The sequence below is a fragment of the Ammospiza caudacuta genome, chromosome 3, assembly GCF_027887145.1.
Source record: "Ammospiza caudacuta isolate bAmmCau1 chromosome 3, bAmmCau1.pri, whole genome shotgun sequence".
In the NCBI taxonomy this organism is placed as follows: Eukaryota; Metazoa; Chordata; class Aves; order Passeriformes; family Passerellidae; genus Ammospiza; species Ammospiza caudacuta.
Genome location: NC_080595.1, coordinates 13,411,616 through 13,432,592, shown reverse-complemented (window position 1 = coordinate 13,432,592; position 20,977 = coordinate 13,411,616). Strand labels below are relative to the sequence as shown.

General features: G+C 39.1%; 1 protein-coding gene across 5 annotated transcripts in view; it reads right to left on the bottom strand.

Moving 5' to 3' along the window:
- LCLAT1 (lysocardiolipin acyltransferase 1) overlaps positions 1-20,713 on the bottom strand; it is a 111,706-nt gene extending 90,993 nt beyond the window's left edge. Inside the window, exons 1-3 of one of the 5 annotated variants that reach the window (XM_058801053.1) lie at positions 20,409-20,459; positions 16,733-16,807; positions 15,235-15,348 (exon numbers count right to left, since the gene is read on the bottom strand). The gene's annotated coding sequence lies outside the window, so the exon portion shown is untranslated. Of the gene's footprint in view, positions 1-15,234; positions 15,349-16,732; positions 16,808-20,403; positions 20,503-20,616 lie in introns of those variants that run through there. The other 4 variants (XM_058801056.1, XM_058801052.1, XM_058801054.1 and 1 more) reach the window with 4 other exon arrangements.
- Positions 20,714-20,977: the final 264 nt, after the last annotated feature.

Genomic DNA, 20,977 nt, shown 5'->3' with positions numbered 1-20,977 from the left:
AGGAATAAGGAGGAAATGAGTCATGGGGAAAATTTCAGGGAAATTTCACATGAAAAGGAAACCCATAAGCAATTTCATAAAGTTTTCCATGCTGTCTTCCCCCTCTCCCCCCCACCCCCATCCTTTCTTTTTTCTTTCCCAGAAGCTTGATGGAAGAGGACAGGCCTCAAAACACTTTTATTTATCCTGCTATTAGAGGGAGAACAAAACAGAGAACAGGCCACAGTGTGCTCTGACACTCTGAAGATTTGTCTGCTGCATCTTTTTATTCATGGAATAAAAAAATGCATTGCATCATGAACTGGCAACTACAAGCATTCAAAAACTATGAATCAGATTGCCAAAACCCAAACACATTAAATAACCATTCCATCTCCAGTTTTCAGACATGCTGTCAGGAAATGAATGGTTTCTTTCTTCTCCTACGTCAAATGGGCAGGTGGAAAATTCCCAAGCACGTTCTTCTCATGGCTATGTTCTCAATCAGCTGGAAAGCAAATGTGTCAAAGTCCCAATAAGGTCATTTGGATTTATATCTTAAGTCCCTCCCTGACATTCAGAGGCAGCCTCCTGTCTTTGCTCCTGCACTAGAGAAACCAGAAACTTGGGAATGTTCAGATATGGAAAGGGAAAAAAGATTCTAAGAGATAAAGCTGAGTCCTCAACATCCCTATAAATTGGCTTTACTTAAGCAAATTATCTTCTTTCCTCTGCAAATATCTTAAGTCATCACCTAATTAAAGAAAGAAAAGCAATCTGCCTTGCTGTTCCAGGCCAACATACTTTGCTTATGGAGAGCACAATAGTTTGTAGAGCAGATGGAAACACCTGCTGGAAGTTCTAAAGAACACTCATCTTCCCAGCTGCTCAGAAGACTAAAGCACACTGCTCTGCTTGATACATTTACCTGTTCACAAGCTAACAACCTCTGCAGCTTCTAAACATCACTCAGAGTCAGTCTTGTCTCTGAATGTGGCCCAAGAAAAGGCTTTCTCAAAAAAAGTTTACCACAAATACAGTCTGCAGAGTAATTTGTTTGAATTAATCCAGAACAAGAAAAATTGAGTCCTCATGCAAAACATTTGTTTCCAGGAGGCTCACAAAAGGATTCTGCTACTGAAATGACATCATGTTTGTCTTGAACAAGTGTGGTTTTCCAGGAGTCTTCAATGAGACATTGCCTGGATTCAGTGAATCAGATTTTCTAGCTTTAGCACTTTCCAAAATAAATAAAAGAAGAAACTATATTAGCAATCAAAATAGAAGCAAAAGCGCAGGAATTGAGAATTTCTTTCCCTACACAGACATGCTACTCAGATTCCAGACTATGTCTCAATTTGGACGGCTGTTCCGTTTGATTTGGAATTCTACTTTGACTGTCATTGACCTGGAAATACTTTATAGATACTTAACTCTTGGGGAAAGGTCACAATTAGTATCCTGAAAAAAACCTCAACATTTTAGGGAGGTCACAAGTCCAACCATGACTCACACACATAGAGATAGTTTCAAGGAATCAATTATTAGCTGTTTGAATGTGTCATGGCACAGTTCACACACAGCCATTTCATTATACAGATCAATTTTGCAGACACATCAAAAAGCAGCAATCTCAACAGTTTGAATGCGTAAATTCAAACAGAATTTCTTCTAGTAAAGCCACTGGTGAAAAAATTATTCTTTCTTATCACACATATGAACATGTTTAAGTTCAATGGTTTGTTGATAAAAAACACTTCTGGGGGGAAAAAACCTCTTAAAACTCTCCTACTAATGAATTCATTGTAGCTGCAAGAATTTCAATTAAAATAAGAACAACCTGTAGAAAAAGCAGCACATGTGACTCAAGACAAAAGCTGCAGCCAGCCACCAGCATAAGAAGTGCCAAAAATAGCTGACCTTGTCAACTCCACCAATGGAGGTTGCCACACACTCCTGGTACAGAGGAAACCCAAACAGGGTTTATTTTGTAGCTACAGATAACATTGATTATTGCTCTAAGAACCTGCTTACTGTCCCTCTTGGTGCCCTTTGGTCTTAGGTTCTGATCCAGCAGTGCTCTTTGCCCCCTCAGTTGTATGAACTCATTCTGCCAGCAAAGCCTTCCTTGGTTTCTAATCTCACCTCTGGTCTGCTTAACACTAATCCCTGGATCTCACTGCCTACCATGCCCCTCCCCTTCCCTACTATTTCTAATCATTTCACTGACATTGGAGGAGGAACAAGCCAGCAGGAGAGAACACTTAGCCTAGAATCACTCTCTGGAGCTTGTACCCCCTTGTTTTCCACTTCTTTAAAACCGTATTTCACTCCTGCCTGCCCAAAGCTACAGATCTATCCACTCATGCCCCAGTTAAGATTCCTTGCAACCAAGTAAAAGAAAAGCAACTGGAACCCAACTGATATCCTAGAAACAAGAATAAAACCTGAGCATCATCAAGGACCTACCAGTGGCTCTAGAGTTTCCTGCAACCTAACTGATGAGGAATAAAACATTAACAGTCAGATAAACCATATGTACTTGTTCTTTAGCATTTTCCTAATGGCATTTATTCTGAATTTGAGCAGAGGTTGAAAAAGAGTCTGGTTTATTTTGTGGATTTTTTGGGAAGTTTTGCTGTTATGCTGGGACAGTGAAGGAGAGAAACATTTACAAAAAACTTGGCAAGAAGGGGCAACACCCACTTTTCTTTTGTTATTTTGGCCGCCATTGCCAAGATTTTTGGATTTTCATTCCGGAAAAAGGAGAAAGATGAGGAATTGTCTGAAGGAGTGTTTGCTGGGCTGCTTGCCCTCAGAAAACTGGAAAATTGCCGAGGCTGAAGAAAGAAAGTATTCTATAAACTCAGATCTGACTTGTGCTGAACAGAACAACATTTATGGAGAATTAATATTTCCAGTGTCTTGACCTAGGAAACTTTGTTATCTTGTATGAAGTTCAAAGAAATGACCAGTGGAAAAACCACAGAAACTGCCAAACAATCAGCAGTAGTGCTGGCTAGTTGTCCTGTCTGACAGTGTCTTGTCAGACACCTCAATAAGAACGTGAAGGAAGAAAGCCTGCAAGAGACAGAGATGGTGAGTTTATTCTTAGCCTCTGGTAACATTTATCTTATGCCATAAAATACTCAGGCTTACATTCTTCTCACTACTACTCATTCATTAGCAGACTGTTCCTGTCTTCTATATAAAAAGATCTAATCCTTTTGTTCCACAAGCAATTTTTAAGCCTTCTTCACTCTTGCTGAGTACCCAAATTCATGAAGGAAAAGGACTGACAGCAGCCAGACAACCTGCCCATTCAAGTAACAAAGGTACAAATCACACCCTCAGGTTCCCTCAGCTGCCAGTAGTAGGTAATCAGTCAGAAGCCCCACACTTAAAGTCCTGTGACTTTAAAATAAAGTCTAAATGCTGTATCTTGTTCTAAGGAAAAATTTCCATTTTATGGAATATCTTACTAGGAGGCATTGTTAGCTGTGAATGCTGGTTCAGAGTGTGTAAAACAGCTTCAAGGCTTCAGGGAGCACAGTATTACAGAGGAAGAAAGTAGTAAGGAGAAGATTAAATCTTACATCTGGGATTTGTTCAGTTATTACAGAGCAAGGGATGCTCTTGAGAAGCTGCCTCTCCAAGCCAGGAGGTCTGGTTGGGCTGGCCAGCTGTCCAAGGCACCAACTACAAAGATTTAATCAACCTTGAACTGTTGAAGGAAGTTCTCATTCTCCTGCAGCAAGCCCAGGAGCAGAGCTGGGCAAAGGAAGGACACAACCATACTAAAAGGCAGCCCTGGCACACCCTTCAAAAACAGCTGGGAGCCACCAGCTCAGACAGCAGAACCAGCACAAACAGTCATGTAAAAAGACCAAGTCTGCAGTGACTGCTTGTAAAACAAGTATCTGTAATCTTATCCAGCCTACATGGCTAAAACCACAGGGGGTAAAGAGAAGGAAAGGGGCCAGCTGGAGAAGGCTGGTCGAAGAAAACAAAAATATGAATTCCTGTTGCCTGCCTTATTTAGAGTATAATTTATTCATCACCACCCCAGACTGAAATGTCTGAGCAACTTCCAGAGCACTGAGAAGTTATTTTTGCCCTCCAAAATATAAGAAGTATAAGAAACACAACCAACAATCACCGTTTAATACAATAATAATGCAATACTATGATTCACTTGCATTAAGTCTGACTAAATATGTCATTATCTTTAAATAGAAATGGCAACTAATAATTTTTAAACTAAAAATAGAAAGATATGTGATGTGAATCCTATAGGACTTACTCCTAACATGAATATATTATGCTGTCTTTCAAATGTTTTCCTAGGTGCTTTCAGCTTTGGTAATTTTTTTGTTTTTCATTCAATTTTGCTTTTCATTTCTTTTGTGTACCAAGATACCACCTAGTCACAGAAATGCACTTCCAGAATTTTGTACAAAAAAGGACTACATCATTCCACTACAACAGAAACCATCCTGATATGAAATGTAGATGCCATTGTAACTAAAGAAAGTCAAATGGCAGAGAAGATGACAATGAAATATGTGGGATCAAATATACAAATAAACCCTTTATAATGAAAGGAATACTAAAACTCTTCTAAAAATGTCAGCTAGAGGAACTCAATAAAGGTCAGGACACTTTGAAAAGGAGAAGTTAATCAAAGACTTTCTGTATTTACTGTCTTTTGTTCCATAACATAGTACAATGTACTCTAGGTTTCCTTAAAGCTGTGACCTTTCTTGCCAGCATTCACTGTTCACTAACACAAAATTCCCAAGTTTTGCTTGAAGAAGCCAAACCTGTTGATGTGTAAATCATGAGTCTCCAAAAGCACTACTTAAATGACAGAGCTTCACCAACATGATTACTTTTGACTGTGCTTGCATAAACCAAAATAAACAACAGGTGGGGAATGACCCCAGAACTCCCTTCATATATTTTAAACAGCCTTTAATGTTACCATTCCCACCGCTAGCAAATGAAAATAGGTGGGGCAAATATCTTTGTGCCAATAAAAATGTTTCATTTAACAACAAAGCATGTGTTAAGAAGGCCAATTAAAATGTACAGGCACGTTTTGAAGTCACTGAATTTAGAGTTATGAAAATAAACCAGCATTTTCAAAATGGAAGCATGACAAAAATGACAAGCAGATTTCCATTACCTTAAGGAAAACTATGGTTTTCAAATAATTTTCTTTAAACTGTCACTATCAAAATCAAAACAAAAATCAAGAATGAGAGAGATTGTGAATAGCATCAAAACCACTCTTGAAACTTATTTTTTTGTGGCTCAACAACCACATTTTCCTGTGTTTTAAAGTGCTTCTTTCCTTTCTTTCAGGGCAAGACCATTAACACAAGAGGAGAAACAGCCTATAGCAAGACTACACAGCAAGTGCCTCTGTCCTTCCCCTCCTCAGGAAAGAGCATTATTTTCCTAGGGTGGCTTAGCTAAAACGTACATTTAAGTTGCACAGCAGCTAAAACTACAGCTTCTGTTTTCAATTCCCATGATTCCCAAGGCTTAAAAGTGGAAAGGAAATTTGTTTCCCAAATAACACCCCTTATTTTGCAGCTTACTTAAAGCTAAGTAGTTATTTCCTGTGAGAATTTACAGGAGTTAATGAGACATCTTTTTCTTTTAAAGAGACTCATCCCTGAGTCATCTCAAACCCATACAGACACAGTACCCTACAAACAACAGATCCACACAGAATGGCTGAGGATAGAAGGGATCTCTGGAGGTCTTTTGGTCCTATCCTGATCAAGCAGGACCAACTGCAGCCAGAGAGCTTACGAATATCTGAGGGAGACTCCATAACCACCTTGGACAACCTGTGCTGGTGCTCACTGGCCCTCCAAGTCAAAAAAGGTGTTTTCTGATGTGGCTTGTCACTCTCATACTTTCTGAAAAATCTCATTGCCCAGGATTCTTCTCCTGGGAAGCTGAGAAGCCTCAAAGAAAAATGAAAACAATAATTATTTGATTTGCTTCTCCTGTGTTTTGCTGCTTTGGAATGTGTTTGGACATTGTTTACCAACAGGTGGCTGTTTCATTGGTTTCTGCTTGAATTGTTTTTGACTTACTGACCAACCACAGTCAGGCTGTGTTGGGACTCTGGAAGGAGTCATGAGTTTTCATTAGTATCTTTTAGCCTTCTGTAAGTACCCTTTCTGTATTCTTTAGCATAGTTTAGTATAGTTTAGCATTCTTTAATATAATATAGATCATAAAATAAAAATTAGCCTTCTAAGAGCATGGAGTCAGACTCATCATTCCTTCCTGCCACGAGGCACCTCGTAGATATGACAGTGTCTGTGTTTGTGTCCATTGCCTCAGGTCCTGTCACTGGGCACCTCAGAGAAGAGCCTGGTTCCATCCTCTCTGCACCTTCAGGCACTTGCACACACTGATAACATGTCCCTCCCCAAACCTTTTCTCCTGCAGGCTGAGCAGCCCCAGCTCCCATCCCCTCCTCACATGTCAGAGATGCTCCAGTCCCCTCCCCATCTTTGTGGCCCTTCACTGAACTCTCTCCTGTATATCCAGTATGTATTTGTGCAGGGGATCAATCCTAAACACTTCTGAAAGAAATGGAGTGTCCTGATAAGCTGGGAAGTTAAGCCTGAAGGGTTAAAAGTTTCACCCAAGCTGCTGCACAGAGTTTTACAAGGAGGCAAAGAGCCCTCCAAATTCACCATGAGGGGGTTTCTGCTTTAGCCACAATAATAGCTTTGGTCCTGGTCCTAACTCAGAGCAGAACAATTAAGGCCAGCTTTCAGGAAACTAAATTCTGTCTGAAAATATCTCCCTAGGTGCAAAATTAGGAAGACTATAAAGTCACTTAAAAATTCACCATTCCTCAGCTCTCTTTCAAACAGTTTAAGTTTCATGAAGCAAATAATAAAGCAGATAATGTTGTTGTGAAAAATTGCAAGGCTGAGAGAAAAAAATAGCAACTCTGTGTCACAGCATGACCTATCAAAACAGTTCAAATTACTTTAGGAAACCATAAATATATTTTAAAAAAAAAGTTTACCCATCTTCCAACTTTTTCCCTCCACATTTTGGTAAGAGGACCAAATGCCTAGGCAGACTAGAAGACACGAGCAACAACCGCAAGTTCCTTTACACTTATTTATATTAAGCCATTATTCTTTCACAGTGCTTCCTGAGCAGTTTACAGTAATCTGCACTATGAAAAAGGGATGTAACAAAGAAAATGAGATGTTATGTGATGAGCATTTCTTAGGATGTCAGAATTTTTATTAACTAACACTGTAGCAAAGAGGAAAGAGATTAACGGCAACAGAGCAAGCAAGAAATGGTATTTTACGTATATCATAGAAAATACAAAATTGAAAGTGATCTAAAACCTCTAACAGCATACTTATAAGTCTTTTTTACTGGTAACATATTCCATGCTTCAAATCATGTTTGACTGCATGAGTCAGTAAGGAAAAATATAATAATTTCCTGATACTTCACTGAAATTCTTAGACCAAACTACAACAAAAATAAATAATAATCCCTTTTAGAAGGAATATTAGAATAGGATTCTCCTCCAGTTGTTCAGGAACGTTAGGGATTTAAAGTATTTCAAAATGTCTGGCTGCAGTTCAACACAACATAGCTAATGGGACTCAATATGAACTCTCCCATAACACTTTATCTAGTCAAATAATTTCTCTTTATAACTTTCTATCTCCAGCTTCCATACTGTCAGATAGAGATATCAAGCATATAAATGGGAAACTACATTAAGAGATCATAACTGACTCTTTTAAGATGAAAGTAGGTTTTTCTATACATTACTAACCCACTCAAGTCAGCTGCAAGATACCCCATTAAATAACATCTACAACCTGCAATTTCTGTAAAGCTGTTACACATTTTGATAGCATAATTTAGTCACTTTCTATTATGCAGACCACATAACAGAAATGGCAACACTTTTTGGCATCCAAGGTTACTTCGTGCATAGAGGAATATTTTTTTTTTTTTTACCACTAGCAGGGAAGTCAAGGCATTAATTGTAATTTGTTATCAGATGTGCCAATAAAGGCAATCACTGTGCCCTCCATCAAAAGCTGAAAGAGACTGAACTGATTACCAAATAAGGTAAAGTATGATAAATCTAAAACTCCAAGCTTCACACCTCATTCAAAATGCATCTCTCCAAGTTATTAACTGCAAAGATGTCTGCCAGTTCATCAAGTCACCTTTGTCTCATTCTAAATATCATAAAAAACTAAGGTATATTTACATCAATTCACTGTGAAAGCCAACAAAGATTAGGGAAAGTTGTCTATCACCAATTAGGAAGTAAAAGTCAAAGTACAGAGGTTCAGTATTACTTCCTTGGGAGAAAGGCATCCCAATAAACATCCTTCACCTTGACTGCAGAGCTATCAGCCTGAAACTAGAGGAAGTGGTCCTGGATGGCCAATACAGTTTTCACAAGTTACTGTGAGGAAAATTTCAGAATGTGAGTAGAGAAATTAGAACAGGCTATTTTCCTCCTATTTCTTGGAACAATAACCTATGTGTTCAATCATGCATGTGTAAATAGACAAGGAACTGCTTCACTCTGGACCAAAGCAAGATTTAAGGCATGAAGCACAATTTGAGAGGCATAAAGCAGAATTCAGTCAAACTATAGGACCATTTGTGATTGTAAATGGCTTTGTAGAAATACCTTGGAATACTGACAGATTTCTTTTTCTGGCGCTCTTGATCCTATATTCAGGAACTCATTCCAGTGACCTCTCTGTGGAGTCAGCATTGATCTCTACAGGTATCTATAATTTGCCTACAATAAAACACACTGCCAGGAAATCATAGTCTCAGACTACAGACGAAGTGATTCTGTGGAAATCTAACACATAATGATTAGTTTTGGCCCAGAAAGTGTTTTAGTCAGATACAGCAACATCGGAATTTACAGGAGGGAGAAGATGACATTTCGCAAGGGGTCATCCTCAGTGTAAGTACAGTTTGCTACATCCACAGCAGAGATCAGGGGATTCAGCACCACTCAAAAAAAACATTTGGGATACTGCAGCTGCACAATGAAACACAGAGAAATTTTAAAGCACCAGATTTAAGGCTGTTGCTCCCTGGCTGGTTTGTTTTTTCACACAGGAACTCCACCTTATCTAATGCACAGGCCATGACAGCAGGGTGAAGAAGGAGAAATTACTTTGTAATTCTTTTTCCCCTTCCCATAATAGAGTGCTTAGATATTAAAATTCTAGGGCAAAATCCTCTTTTTTCCCCTTTTTCTTCCATCTTAAGTTTATTATACTGCTATCTGAAAGTGCTGTATTTCAGTAACTTATTTCCACAAAATATCCTATTTGTATTTTAATAACTCGAGGCCTATATTATAACTCAGCACGCAGCATATGAATTGTGTCTGCTTAATCTGGAATGTTTCCAGACTAATTTTTTTCAGAATATTTGTCACTGTGCAGTACATCACAAGCACAATTCACAGTTGTTATGAGCTTCAGTTGCAGCTGTGAAAGCTTTGCATTCTTTATTTTATAGATGTCCAATATGGAACCTTACTATTGAAATACAAGGATCACAAGTGGTTACTGTTAATAATGTTACTTATCTTGCTTCTTAAGCAAAAAGTAAAATTCAGGTCTTCAGTGGGATTTAACTACAGAAACCTTCAGATTATCATCTCCAATCCTTTATTCAGTTCAGGATACAACATCAGGCACATGCAACAAGTAAAATGTGTTCTACAGATTCCACAGACCACGTTCTTTAAATCTAAGGTGTTCCTAAAATACAAGCTGTGGTAAACAGCAAGTTTTTAATGGGGGAAAAAAAAAGATACTGTGTTAATGAAAATACATCCTGTCAATTCAAATAAGGAGATGTGGGTGACATTAAAAAACTTAGCCCATATATCACTTGTCACTTATGTTTCTGTTGGTATTTTAATGAAGTCTAAGATTATGAGCCTACTGTGAAGAGAATCTGGGAGAGTAACAGCTGCTCATCTCTAATAGCAATCGTGTAACTTAAGAAATGCCATTTTATTATTTTCAAGGAACAAAGGAAAGGAAAACACTCCAATGACAAGGCAGGATATCTTAAACAGAGGAAGACCCAACATTCCCACGTACAATATGCATGCTTTCCTAAAAATCAAAACCTCAGCATTTAAGTTGGCCAAAACCCATAACTTCCAAGCATTCCCTTCAAATTCTTTCACTAAATTACCCCCCCCCCCAAAAAAAACCCCCAAAAAGTAAAAAACAAAAAAACCCAAAAACCAACTGGAGCTAGAAAGAGATCAGACATAAGTGTTTCTGTATTTGCTACATTTCAGGGTAGGTCTGGTATCACCAACAGGTTAATGGATGAAAGAGCAAAGTGCTAATTAAAGCAAAAGCTTTTATTTCAAGCCATTAGTGTAAATCTGTGTAGTCAGTGTACAATTCCTTAAACCAGGAGGCTCAACTGAGTTAAAGAAAGAGCAAATCCTATAATTTTTAATGTTTCTCATGCCTAATCTAGGTACCTTTTTTATGAGTACTTCACTATTTTCCTCCCCAGAAGCAAAATAATGTCTTCTAGTGCTATTAAATGCTCATAAAAGAACTGATTTTCAAATAAAAACCTTAATATGAAAATCCTAAAATGTAACCTATTTTCCCTTTGAAATATATTCTGCCCATCAAGAAAAGTCAATTACATCAATCAAACTACAGAATTTGAAGGTAATAAAGTAATGATTCTAAGTATTTTCTTTTTCTTTTTCCCTACTAGTTACATTGTAGCCAGAAAATTTCTTTATTCTACATTAAGGAACAACTTATCCAAGCTAACTTCCTTCTGAAAAAAATGAGTTTTTATTATGATTGCATTTAGAATGCTTATGTAGACATTTCCTAAGCTTTTTCCAGAACAAAAACAGTTAAAATGTTTTAATTAAACCACTTTTCCTTGAGAAATGTTTCCTTTACAATGTTTTTAATATAACTCAACATTGGCTGCATCTTTCTTGACAGATGGTATTTCCTTAACAGAGAATGTCTCAAATGGTTTATGTATAACATTCTTTCTAAAATTCATTTCCTTTCTGTGTAAGAAGTTAATACACCAAGAAAAAAAAAACAACCAGGAATGTTTCATGCCATGTGGGATATAACTGTTCTAGAGTTTTGCTTTAAATTAGCCGAGTAATATTTTTGTAGAAATATTATTAACGTGGTTGAAGCTTAACATTTGCAAAATGGAAAAATACTTGCCCACAACACTGCTTCTCTCCAGATCGCACTCCAACATTAACTTCTCTTTTATGTTCTACTCCTCAGTCCCAGTCTGGTGAAATCTGACAGATCTCAGTAAGGTTCAGCTTAGGAGAGAGATGTTAACTGGGTGACTGTTTTCAAGAACAACAGACTGGTAGTTCTGTAACAAATACCTCCCAAACCAGAAAGGAAAGTTCTTATAACTTCCCTACAAAATCAATCAAATCCCTGAAATCAGCAGAAAAGCACACCATAATCTTTCTCAGGAGGAGGACAGACACTGAGGTCTCACAGAAGTAGATGCAGCTCCTAGGCGTGAGCCACTCCTCCATATTAACAACAAAACACAAGTTCTTAAGAGGGAGACTTGTATCAGCTGGAAGAAGAACTAAGGTTCCACAAGTAAAAATCTTGGGAAAATGGAATTTGCAGGAAATATCTTTGCAGGATATTCAGGCCAAAGGTATTGGGTTTGCAGCTTGTAATATACACTCCCTATAAAGGTTGTAAATGTTTGGCTAAAGGGCTGGAGGGCAACAGCAGCAAGAGCAGTCTTTAAGTGATAAAGAAATACCTGTTGATAATTTCTTTTTCTTCTCATTATGCTATAAGCATTCATTAAAATACTACTTTTCTAACAGATCAAATAATTTTCTATACAGCCAAAAAATTTTTATTCTAAAATATTCCGCCGCCTGTGGAACTATATTTACAGTAATATTTTGCTACTTTCCATTTTTGGGCATCTCTTAGCCAATATGCTATTTTGTGAGACTTCTAGTAAACATTATCATCTGTGTTAATACTGTGTTCATAGAGAATATCTTGCACTGAAATCCAAAGCTGTCAGACAGTTTCCCTAAATTTGAAGGCTTGTCTATTTTATAATTATCAAGAAATGACGTATTTCTAAACTTTACAAAACCCTAAATATGTCTGTCCTAAATATGCCTTTTCCAGCTACTTTTGTCCTTCAATACACATTGAGAGATCATGGAGACTATGAATACAATCTTTCTTTCTAGTATGCAAACTCATTTTAGCTTCCTGCTCACAGCAATGCTACCTTCAGTTCTGAAGGCAAGCTGAATGCCCAGAGCCCATGATAACAAAGCTTTGGGACATATGTGCAGTGCCAGTTTGTCTAAAAGATTTTTATGGATGCCTTCCATAAGGTTACAAAAAAAAGAAGAACTGTATTTGGCACCTCTGTTTGCCACTGACAACATGTAAAATGAACAAGGACCTGAAGGAACATGGGAATACGTGACAGCTTCCCTTTAAAAAGGGGAAGGATTTCCTACACCCATTCCAGGGGCCCCATGCTGCTGCTGGAAGGTGAAAGTCTGCCAAGCTGCAAAGGCACAGAGAGAAGGCAGACCCTCAGAAAGCCCAGCTAACCTGTGACTGAAAGGAAAACTTTACTAAATCCTTTAAACTCTTCATATGGTTAATTCCAATTAAAAATAATTGTTATTAGTATGTTTTCAAAGAGAACTACAGGAGTACTGTGTAACACATCATATTTGTTCTTCAGCAGACCAGCCTACCACAATTACTTCAACAAAACCCACATCATTTCAGCTATTTCTCCCTTTAGACAGAATATGAATTCCTGTGCTATCAATAACCATTTTAGCAATATCCCTGTTGTGACCACTTCAGGCACATTTGCTTCTGCCTAAACTTAATTTCCATACTTCCATAACTACAGAGCCATTGTGTCAATTTTGCAGGTCAGTCATCTCTCAAGGTCCTTTGATGGTGGCTGTAATTAGAACACACACAAAAAAGTAGCTGTTTGACCTCTGACAACTTAGCAGGCATTTGTCTTTCAAAAACTATTAAGGTGGCAGACAGGATAAACATACAGCTTTTTACCCACTGTCATAATCTAAATGAGATATGCTGTTCAATTCAAGCATTGTTTGAAAGTGTGAGGTTTTTTATTGCTTAGTGGAGTTGACACTCTTCAACATCTAACACTGCATCCAAGAGAGGTGCAAAACTAAATGCTTCTCAACATTTACCAAAAAGACCAAGATTCTTTCTTCATAGCAGGACTGAGATACAAGATATATAATGCCTACCTTTATTGCAACACAAGTAAAAATATTCTGTGAGACAGAATAATAATTATTAAAATGTAAATTGTGGAAATTGGCATCTCAAGACAGAATAATTTATAACAAATTAATGAAGTATTCATTCTGTAATGAATGGCAGACCCATGCAAACGCCCAAAATAGCGGATAACTGTAAGGATTTCATTTCAAACTTGGTATTCAAGAGAAAATATAAACCTGATGTTCCTAATAAAAGAACACACTTCTCTGAGTAAAACCATAATTTTGGGAGAGACACACCCTTTGTCACTTCCAATGGTTAGAAATAGATGAGTCTGCAAAACATTTATTGTAAATCATATTGAGACAAGTATTTTTTGAAGGAAACTCTAGTGCAAAATCTATCCATCTCATGGAGGCAGCACAAAATGCAGCAAAACCAATCCTTTCCTCAAACAGTCTATCACCAAAGTTTAGAAAGATCAAACATACACTACATTCCATCTTCTTAAGACAGTCTGTAATTATTTAAGAGAGATTCAAACAAACCAAATACCCCCTTTCCAAATGTGAAATGCATGCCAATTCCCAGGGCATTATCTGGGAATTCCACTATCTGATGATGAATTACACATAAATAGCTGCCTGGCAACCCATCATTTTTACTTGTCCTGAGGATAAATCTACTGACCTGGGCAAGAGATCCTAAAAGAAATTGCTAAAACTGTTTTCTTTTTAAAGGAATTCACTAGGTAAGTTGACAGATGAGCGGTGTTTTCACACTGAAGAGGGGGGGACCAGAAGAAAGCTACTGTCTGTTTAGGAGGCTGAAAGGAAATGCTTAGCCTTACCTTACCAGACTACAGGCTGTCTCCATAACCTTGGCATGAGTGTATTACCTCACACTTCCTAAAATACTGGACTCGAAGAAAACAGGATTTCCATGAGTGAAGAGTTTAAAAAAAAAATGGACTGGTTCCCAACAGAAACTTAACAGGTAAGTATTTCTTATACTTGTTTTGCTCTTTGAAAAATCTTTTGCAGTTTTCCTTGGCTTTGTTAAAGAACCAAGCAATGACTTCCCTGGAGCACATGGCCCCCAGCTCCAGCTGATCCACAATCTTAAAAATTTACCCAGCAGAACCAGAAACAAGCTCCAAGTTCTGACCATAGCCTGAAAGCCCATTTGCAGCTTGGCTCACTTTGAACAGTTGTATCTTCCATGGATCAGCATGTGGTCATCACTGTCTCCTGGCTTATCATACCAGAAGAGTTAAAAGTTGTTTCTCAATGAGGACAAAACATGTAACTGCTTTTCAGTGAACAGAGTGCTTAAGAAATTCCCCCTGTACCACAAGAATTCTCAGGAAGAGTTAGTTGAGTTTATGAGAAAAAATCATTCACTGAAATTGAAAGTGCTTCACCATGTAAGTTTCTTAAAGGTAATAGCACAAGCTGCAAATATTAGAAGAAAAAAAAAGCTTTACCAGTCATTATTAAATTTATAATGTTTTATTCTTGCTGAAGTACTATCTGCTTTTTCAAAACCAATGCTCTTTACACTCACGCAAACCACAAACATGATCTTGAAAACAAATGGAATTGATCAGCTGAACAAATGCCTGATTACTGTAGGTATTAAGAACCAGAAGGATCTAGTCCTTCTAGCATCTGAGTAATAAAATAAAGCATCTAAAAAAACAAAATGAGCTTTCTCACAATTCCATGTCAAAACTAGAACAGAATTTTTTGACATTATTTTCACTAGAGAAACAGTTTTTCCAAGCTAACCAGCACATCTCATATAAAAACACAAAATGGAAATCCAGAGGACTCATCATTTTCTTCCATTTCTCCTCACACTTAGGGAAAGGAATTTACTCTACCTGTGATCAGAAGAAATGGTCAATCTGAAGAGAAGTCTGCTGACAAATTGACTCCCTTGATCTCTGAACACTCTGCCAACTGGAAAACTCTCAGTATAGCCAAGACATTTTTTTCTGCATTTGGGTATAAAAAAGTGATACAAGATTGGTAACAGTTTTCAGAGTCTTTTGACTTGAGGGTTTTTCTAGCACTTTCCTAAAAACTGTAACAAGCAAACGTTTAGCAACTCAGAAGGTTGTAATAGTCACCTGATAGATGCAATCCAAATTCCGTCCCACTTCTGTGTGGGAATATATAAAATGCTGAATACCATCTAGCCAGAGCTGTGCACTTGCTGTACATCTGTTTACAGCTTTAACTCACCAACTGAAATGGTAACTATAACCTGCCCAAGGACATACAAGACAACCAATGAAAACAGTAATCTCCAAAACTTCACACACTGCTTGCAGAGAAGTCTGGAGAAACAGAGGCATTTTACTGTGTTTTGATGTTGTAATTTAGCTGCTTGATGAATGGAATTTACAGTTTCTTTCTGAACAGCTACCTTTCAAATTTCAGAAATACAGCGTGAAGTGCTTTCAGTGGTATTTATTACAGAGGAACTACTAGTATCCTATTTGAGGCTGTCTATAAACAAATTGTAAAAACAGTTAAAAAACATTAATCAGCTTAAAAACATTAATTTCTGCATACATTTTTCTATGTAAGTTAAATCCCATTAGGAGAACATACTTTTTAAAATATGGCTTGAACTAATTTTAAAGATGGTTGGAAAAGTTTGGCCTACACTGATTAGAGTCTATACTTAAATGAAAGGAAAATTTAACCACAAAAACTGTGCTCATTTTAGAAAAACAAGCATATCACTGCCAAAGTGCAGTCCTAAGTTTAGATGGCTGTCTGACTAAAACATTATAATTATGAGAAACTGAAATGGATTTCTAAATGTTTCAAGATGAAACAGCCATTGGGTAATTTGCAAGATATGAAATTATCTTCTGAATTCAAACACAATGCTAATACCCCATCTGAACAAATGCAGACTGTTTGTGTGAAGACTGAGGAAATCAATGTTAAACATCAATACCAACACTAGATAGGAGTAACCATAATGAAATCTAAGAGCAGAATTACCAAGTGATGTGGAATTAATTACTTCAAGAATTTTCTCCGAGGAGAGGGAAAAAAAAGGCTTGGAATCTCTCTCTGTTGCCTCTGTCTCTCCAAGAGCTGCTCAAGCTGAACAGAGGGTCCTCAGCCATTTTATCCTCACTAAAACTGCATCAGGAGGCATTTCACCCAAGCTCTCATGTGTAGCAAGACAGCAACATTTTTACCTTCAAACACCAGACGGTCTTCAAATAGATTCAAAGGGTCATAGAACATATGTTCTGTTACTTCAAAATTAACATTCCTATCTTCATAGGATCATTATCATACTTGACCACGCAAAAGTTAAAAGGAAACAAAAATTAAACATAATCACAAGCTCACCCCAGATCTGTTTGTCCATTTCGTGTATAACCATTGTAAATTCCAGTTACTTTGCAAAGTAAGTTAAATCTTGATCTGCAACAATCATGAACAGTTTGATGCAATTAGCAGGACTGTAAGAAATTCAAAGTAACTCCATTCTTGTTTAAAAATCATGATGGCATGTACTTGTCAGTACCTGCACTGCCTTTTATTGTCTGGCTTTGATTTAAGAAGAAAAATTAATGACTTGGTTGTGTTCTATTTCTGGGTCTCCCTTGAAAGCCTGAGTGTTATCTTTTGACTCTTCTGACTGCAGCCCAGTCTGTTGTTTCATTGATTTGGTGAAAGGAGTACAAAACAATCTGTCATTTATAGATAAAAACACACAGGAACTGTGAGGAGCATGTCTGGGGACACAGCAGTTCACAGGACCACCATCATTCAAAGAGTAATTTTATAAAGTACCAGAGAAACTTTTCAGTAAAAATTAATTCTCTTTCTACCAGCAGTGTGAGTTGATCCACATAACTGCTTCATACAGACTCATGAGGCACTCTTCATTTAGCCTTCATGGCACCTCTGGAGCTGCCACCAAAGGAGAAGAGCAAATAGAGATCAATTTCTCTCAACAGTAAGAGATGCTGGATGCCTTAAAAATAATAAAACCATCGTAAGCTCAATGAAAAAGCACCTGAGATTAAGAAATGTCTTTCAGAAACACTGGAATGAAAGCAATACCTGCTCCCTTGACACCTAAAATAACATCAACAGCAGGTTTTACACCAAAGCATGCCTGAAACAAGCTCCTCAAGAGTCAGGGGAGTTTTAGTATCACACATGCAAAATCTTGGAAAAGCAGGGTGAAAAAAAGCAGTTCTGTTCCTAAGGGGAAAACACCTTAAGCCTATTATCAGATTAAAGGCAAATTAATTTCCTCAAGCTCATGAAAGGATAGCGTGTGAAGCTACTAATTTTGCATTGGCAAGTAAAGACTCTCCCAGTTTTTAACCCCTAAGCATTCAAAAACTCTAATACAAACAAATGTAATTACATAAATTAAATTTATTGTACCAAAATAAGGTCAAGTTCACAACTAGCTCACCTAAGAGAAAAAAAATTAGGAAAACGAAGAGATATTTTGGGTATGTTTGAAGAATTCTGCTATCATAGCTCTATCATATCTCACTGTGCCATGCTATAGCAAAAAATTGGACAATTCACAATGCAGAATTGTCTCTCAGGAGCAATTTACTTGTTAGGCCAAGGCAACAAACAGTAAAATCAAACTGTGAGCTTTTGCCCACAGTCAGCAGGGACCTGTTCCAAAAATTCAACCCTCCAAAGGTTCCATCTCCCCCTCTCTTAGCCCTGAGTGCTGACAAAGCACCACGCACAGGACACAAACAAGGCAGCTTTCCTCAGGCCAGTGCCAAGAAAACATTGAACCAGACTGTGGAGCTCAGTGCCTCGTGTCTGTGTGCTCCCAAAAACAAGGGAACAAGGAAGGGACAGCCTTGAGCAAGACTGTAAGTAGAGGAGAGTGAAATAAGGAAAGAAGGACAGAGTAAAACACAATTATTTGTAAATATATAATGATGAGGTAGGAAGAAAGCATACATTGAGACAAAGACTCTGCACATCCCAAGAAGATGGAAGGAGCAGCCAACAAAAGTAAAAAAAAAAAAAAAAAAGTGTTTTGGCAAAGCAGAGTTGAGAGGAGTAAGGGGTACCAGCACACTGAAGGATGGGACAAGTGACAGGAAAGAAAAGACATACATGAGACTGTCCAAACAAAAATTAGGAAAAATAAACTCTATGGGGAAAACTCTTGGACAGAATCAGGTAGAAAGCCAGCAGAAGGACAAGAGGATTTGCACCTATGGCAGTTCACATTAAGAACCTAGGGATTAAAAATCTGGCTTTACTAAAAATAGCTGGTGAAGGAATAGAGACTCTGAAGGAACAGATTGAAACACATGAGAGTTTCCCACGTGAGCAACTGGAGAAAGGTTTATGCGATCCAGCAAATCCTAACACTGCTAAAACCCCAGGTGGGTGTGAAGATGACACATTATTCTATTCCCAATATTCCTTCCAGATTGCTTTTGTGGGCAGGGCAGGGGCAGACAAAGCCAAGAGGGCAAAACTCATTGAGACTGAGGAGCTGGGCCATACCAGAATCAAAGTTTCCCTGCACAATCTCAGTCTAGCTTTCATAGTAGGGTACAAAATTATCTTTCCTTCAAGATTCTGCCTCACTGAGTACATATGGTGAACCATGTGAGGTCTAAATGAATGTAAGTGACTTCCCTCTTTCAGCACAGAAACATTTTGGCAAGCAGTGAATGGAGGAAAAACCCTTGGAAGATGAGAAAGTTCCTTCACAGGCTTATACTCTCTTCAGTCTTACCACATATTCCCTACACATGGCTGACTTTTCTTTTTTTAAAACTGAAACTTTTCAGAAGTTTGAGGTGTAGTTCTGATTTTCTGAATGACCACTTTGAGATCTGGTTTCTCGAGGTACAGTTTCACATTATGGTTGACCCACAGCTGGGTTACATTAGCACAGAGGGAGAAACAGCTTTCATTCATATCAGAGCAAGCACTCACTGGAATAACTTCCATCCCCATAAAACTCTTAGATCAACTGTCCCTGAAGTCATCCAGCCACTAAATCCACTACAAAGAGACCAACAAGAACCCATGGCCAGGCATGGAAAGGAGTGAGACCACACTCTTCAGCTGCAGCCCACACACTGACCAAACTGAATTCACACTGGTAAAGGCTACCTTGACGTGCTGAGGTACAGCTTCCACTGCAGCTCTGCATTCAGACTATGAGCTAACACTGTAAAACATGATTGCAAAGTAAACCAATTCATTTTAGATTTCTGTGTTCAATTTAAGACATATTGTGGCGCTTTTTTTAAATCCTAGCTTCACCATTTGTTAAGTGAGAAGCAGAATGGAGGGGGACCCATCTATTAATCTCTGTTTTACAGTGTTAGAATAAGCTCATGCTTGAGAAACATTAGAAGGTTACCATGCTATCTACAACTGAAATGTCCAAAAGCAGTGGCTGAGTTGTTGGACAGAACACCCAGGTGCTATGAAGTGAGAGAGATACGGTGATATTTTTAATCAGTAAGTAAAACACACTACCCATTAGTGTAGCCCACTCCACACACAAACAAAAGTAGAGATTAAAGAAGCCCAGTGACCAAGAACTACATTGCAATGAATGCACACAAGCACCGGTGTGAAGCTGGACGCCCAGTTTAAAACTCCAGCGTTTATTTTTAGTGTGCAGCTTCTGGCAGCCACAGCTATGTGCTGAACAGCCCGGTTGTGCAAAGCCTTGTTGCAGCACTCGCCCTGCATTCACTGCACAAGAGACCATTCAGGTCAAAGTTTAGCTTTGCCAGAGGGCACATCCAGCCCAGGCGGCAGCAGGCACGCCAATACTAACGGGAAAAGTGACAAGACACAATAACCAAGGAAAACCACCCAGTTACAGCTGGAAAAAACCCTGACTGGCTTCTGTGTATGTACAAGCCAAAACAAGACACTCAGTTTGTTCCCCAGAAGGAAAGACGCTAAGGAGGAGATTTTAACAACAGGCCTCCGGTTATTTATTCCTCCAGGTGCAACAAAAGCAGCAGCACTGAAACCGAGCTTTCGGGTACCGTACACGTCTCACACACACGGAACGCCTCCGCAGACAAGCTCAAGCGCTCTCCTCCATCGCCGCGGCTCCCGGCCGTCCTACAGCGCGGCGACCATGCCTGGGGACAAACGGGAGGCGGCTGAGAGAGAGCCCGGCGGGCGACAACTACCCGGCGAGGCCAGGGGAGCTGCGGAGCTGCAGAACCTCGGAGCCCCGGCGGCCCCTCCCTCACCTGGGACAGGGCAGCGCCGCGGCGGGAGGAGCTCACGGAGCCGCCGCGCCGCCGCCGCCGCCCGTGGGCGCCAGGGCCGCCGCCATCTTCCCGCGGCCTCTGACCCCGCTCACTTCCGGTCACGGCGGTCACGCCGTTGCCATGGCAGCGCTGGCGGCCGGGCCCCCTTAAAGGGACCGCGCGGGACGGGGCTCGGGGCCTGCGGAGGGAAAGCGGGCGGCGCAATGAGGGCATGAGCCCCAAAGGGACAGCGGCTCATCCGCCCCTCAGCGCGGCACCGAGGGGAAATCCGTACTCCTGCTTAGCTCCGGAATTCGTCATAAAATAGCCTATGCGGTGGGAGACTAGTGGAAAACGACCG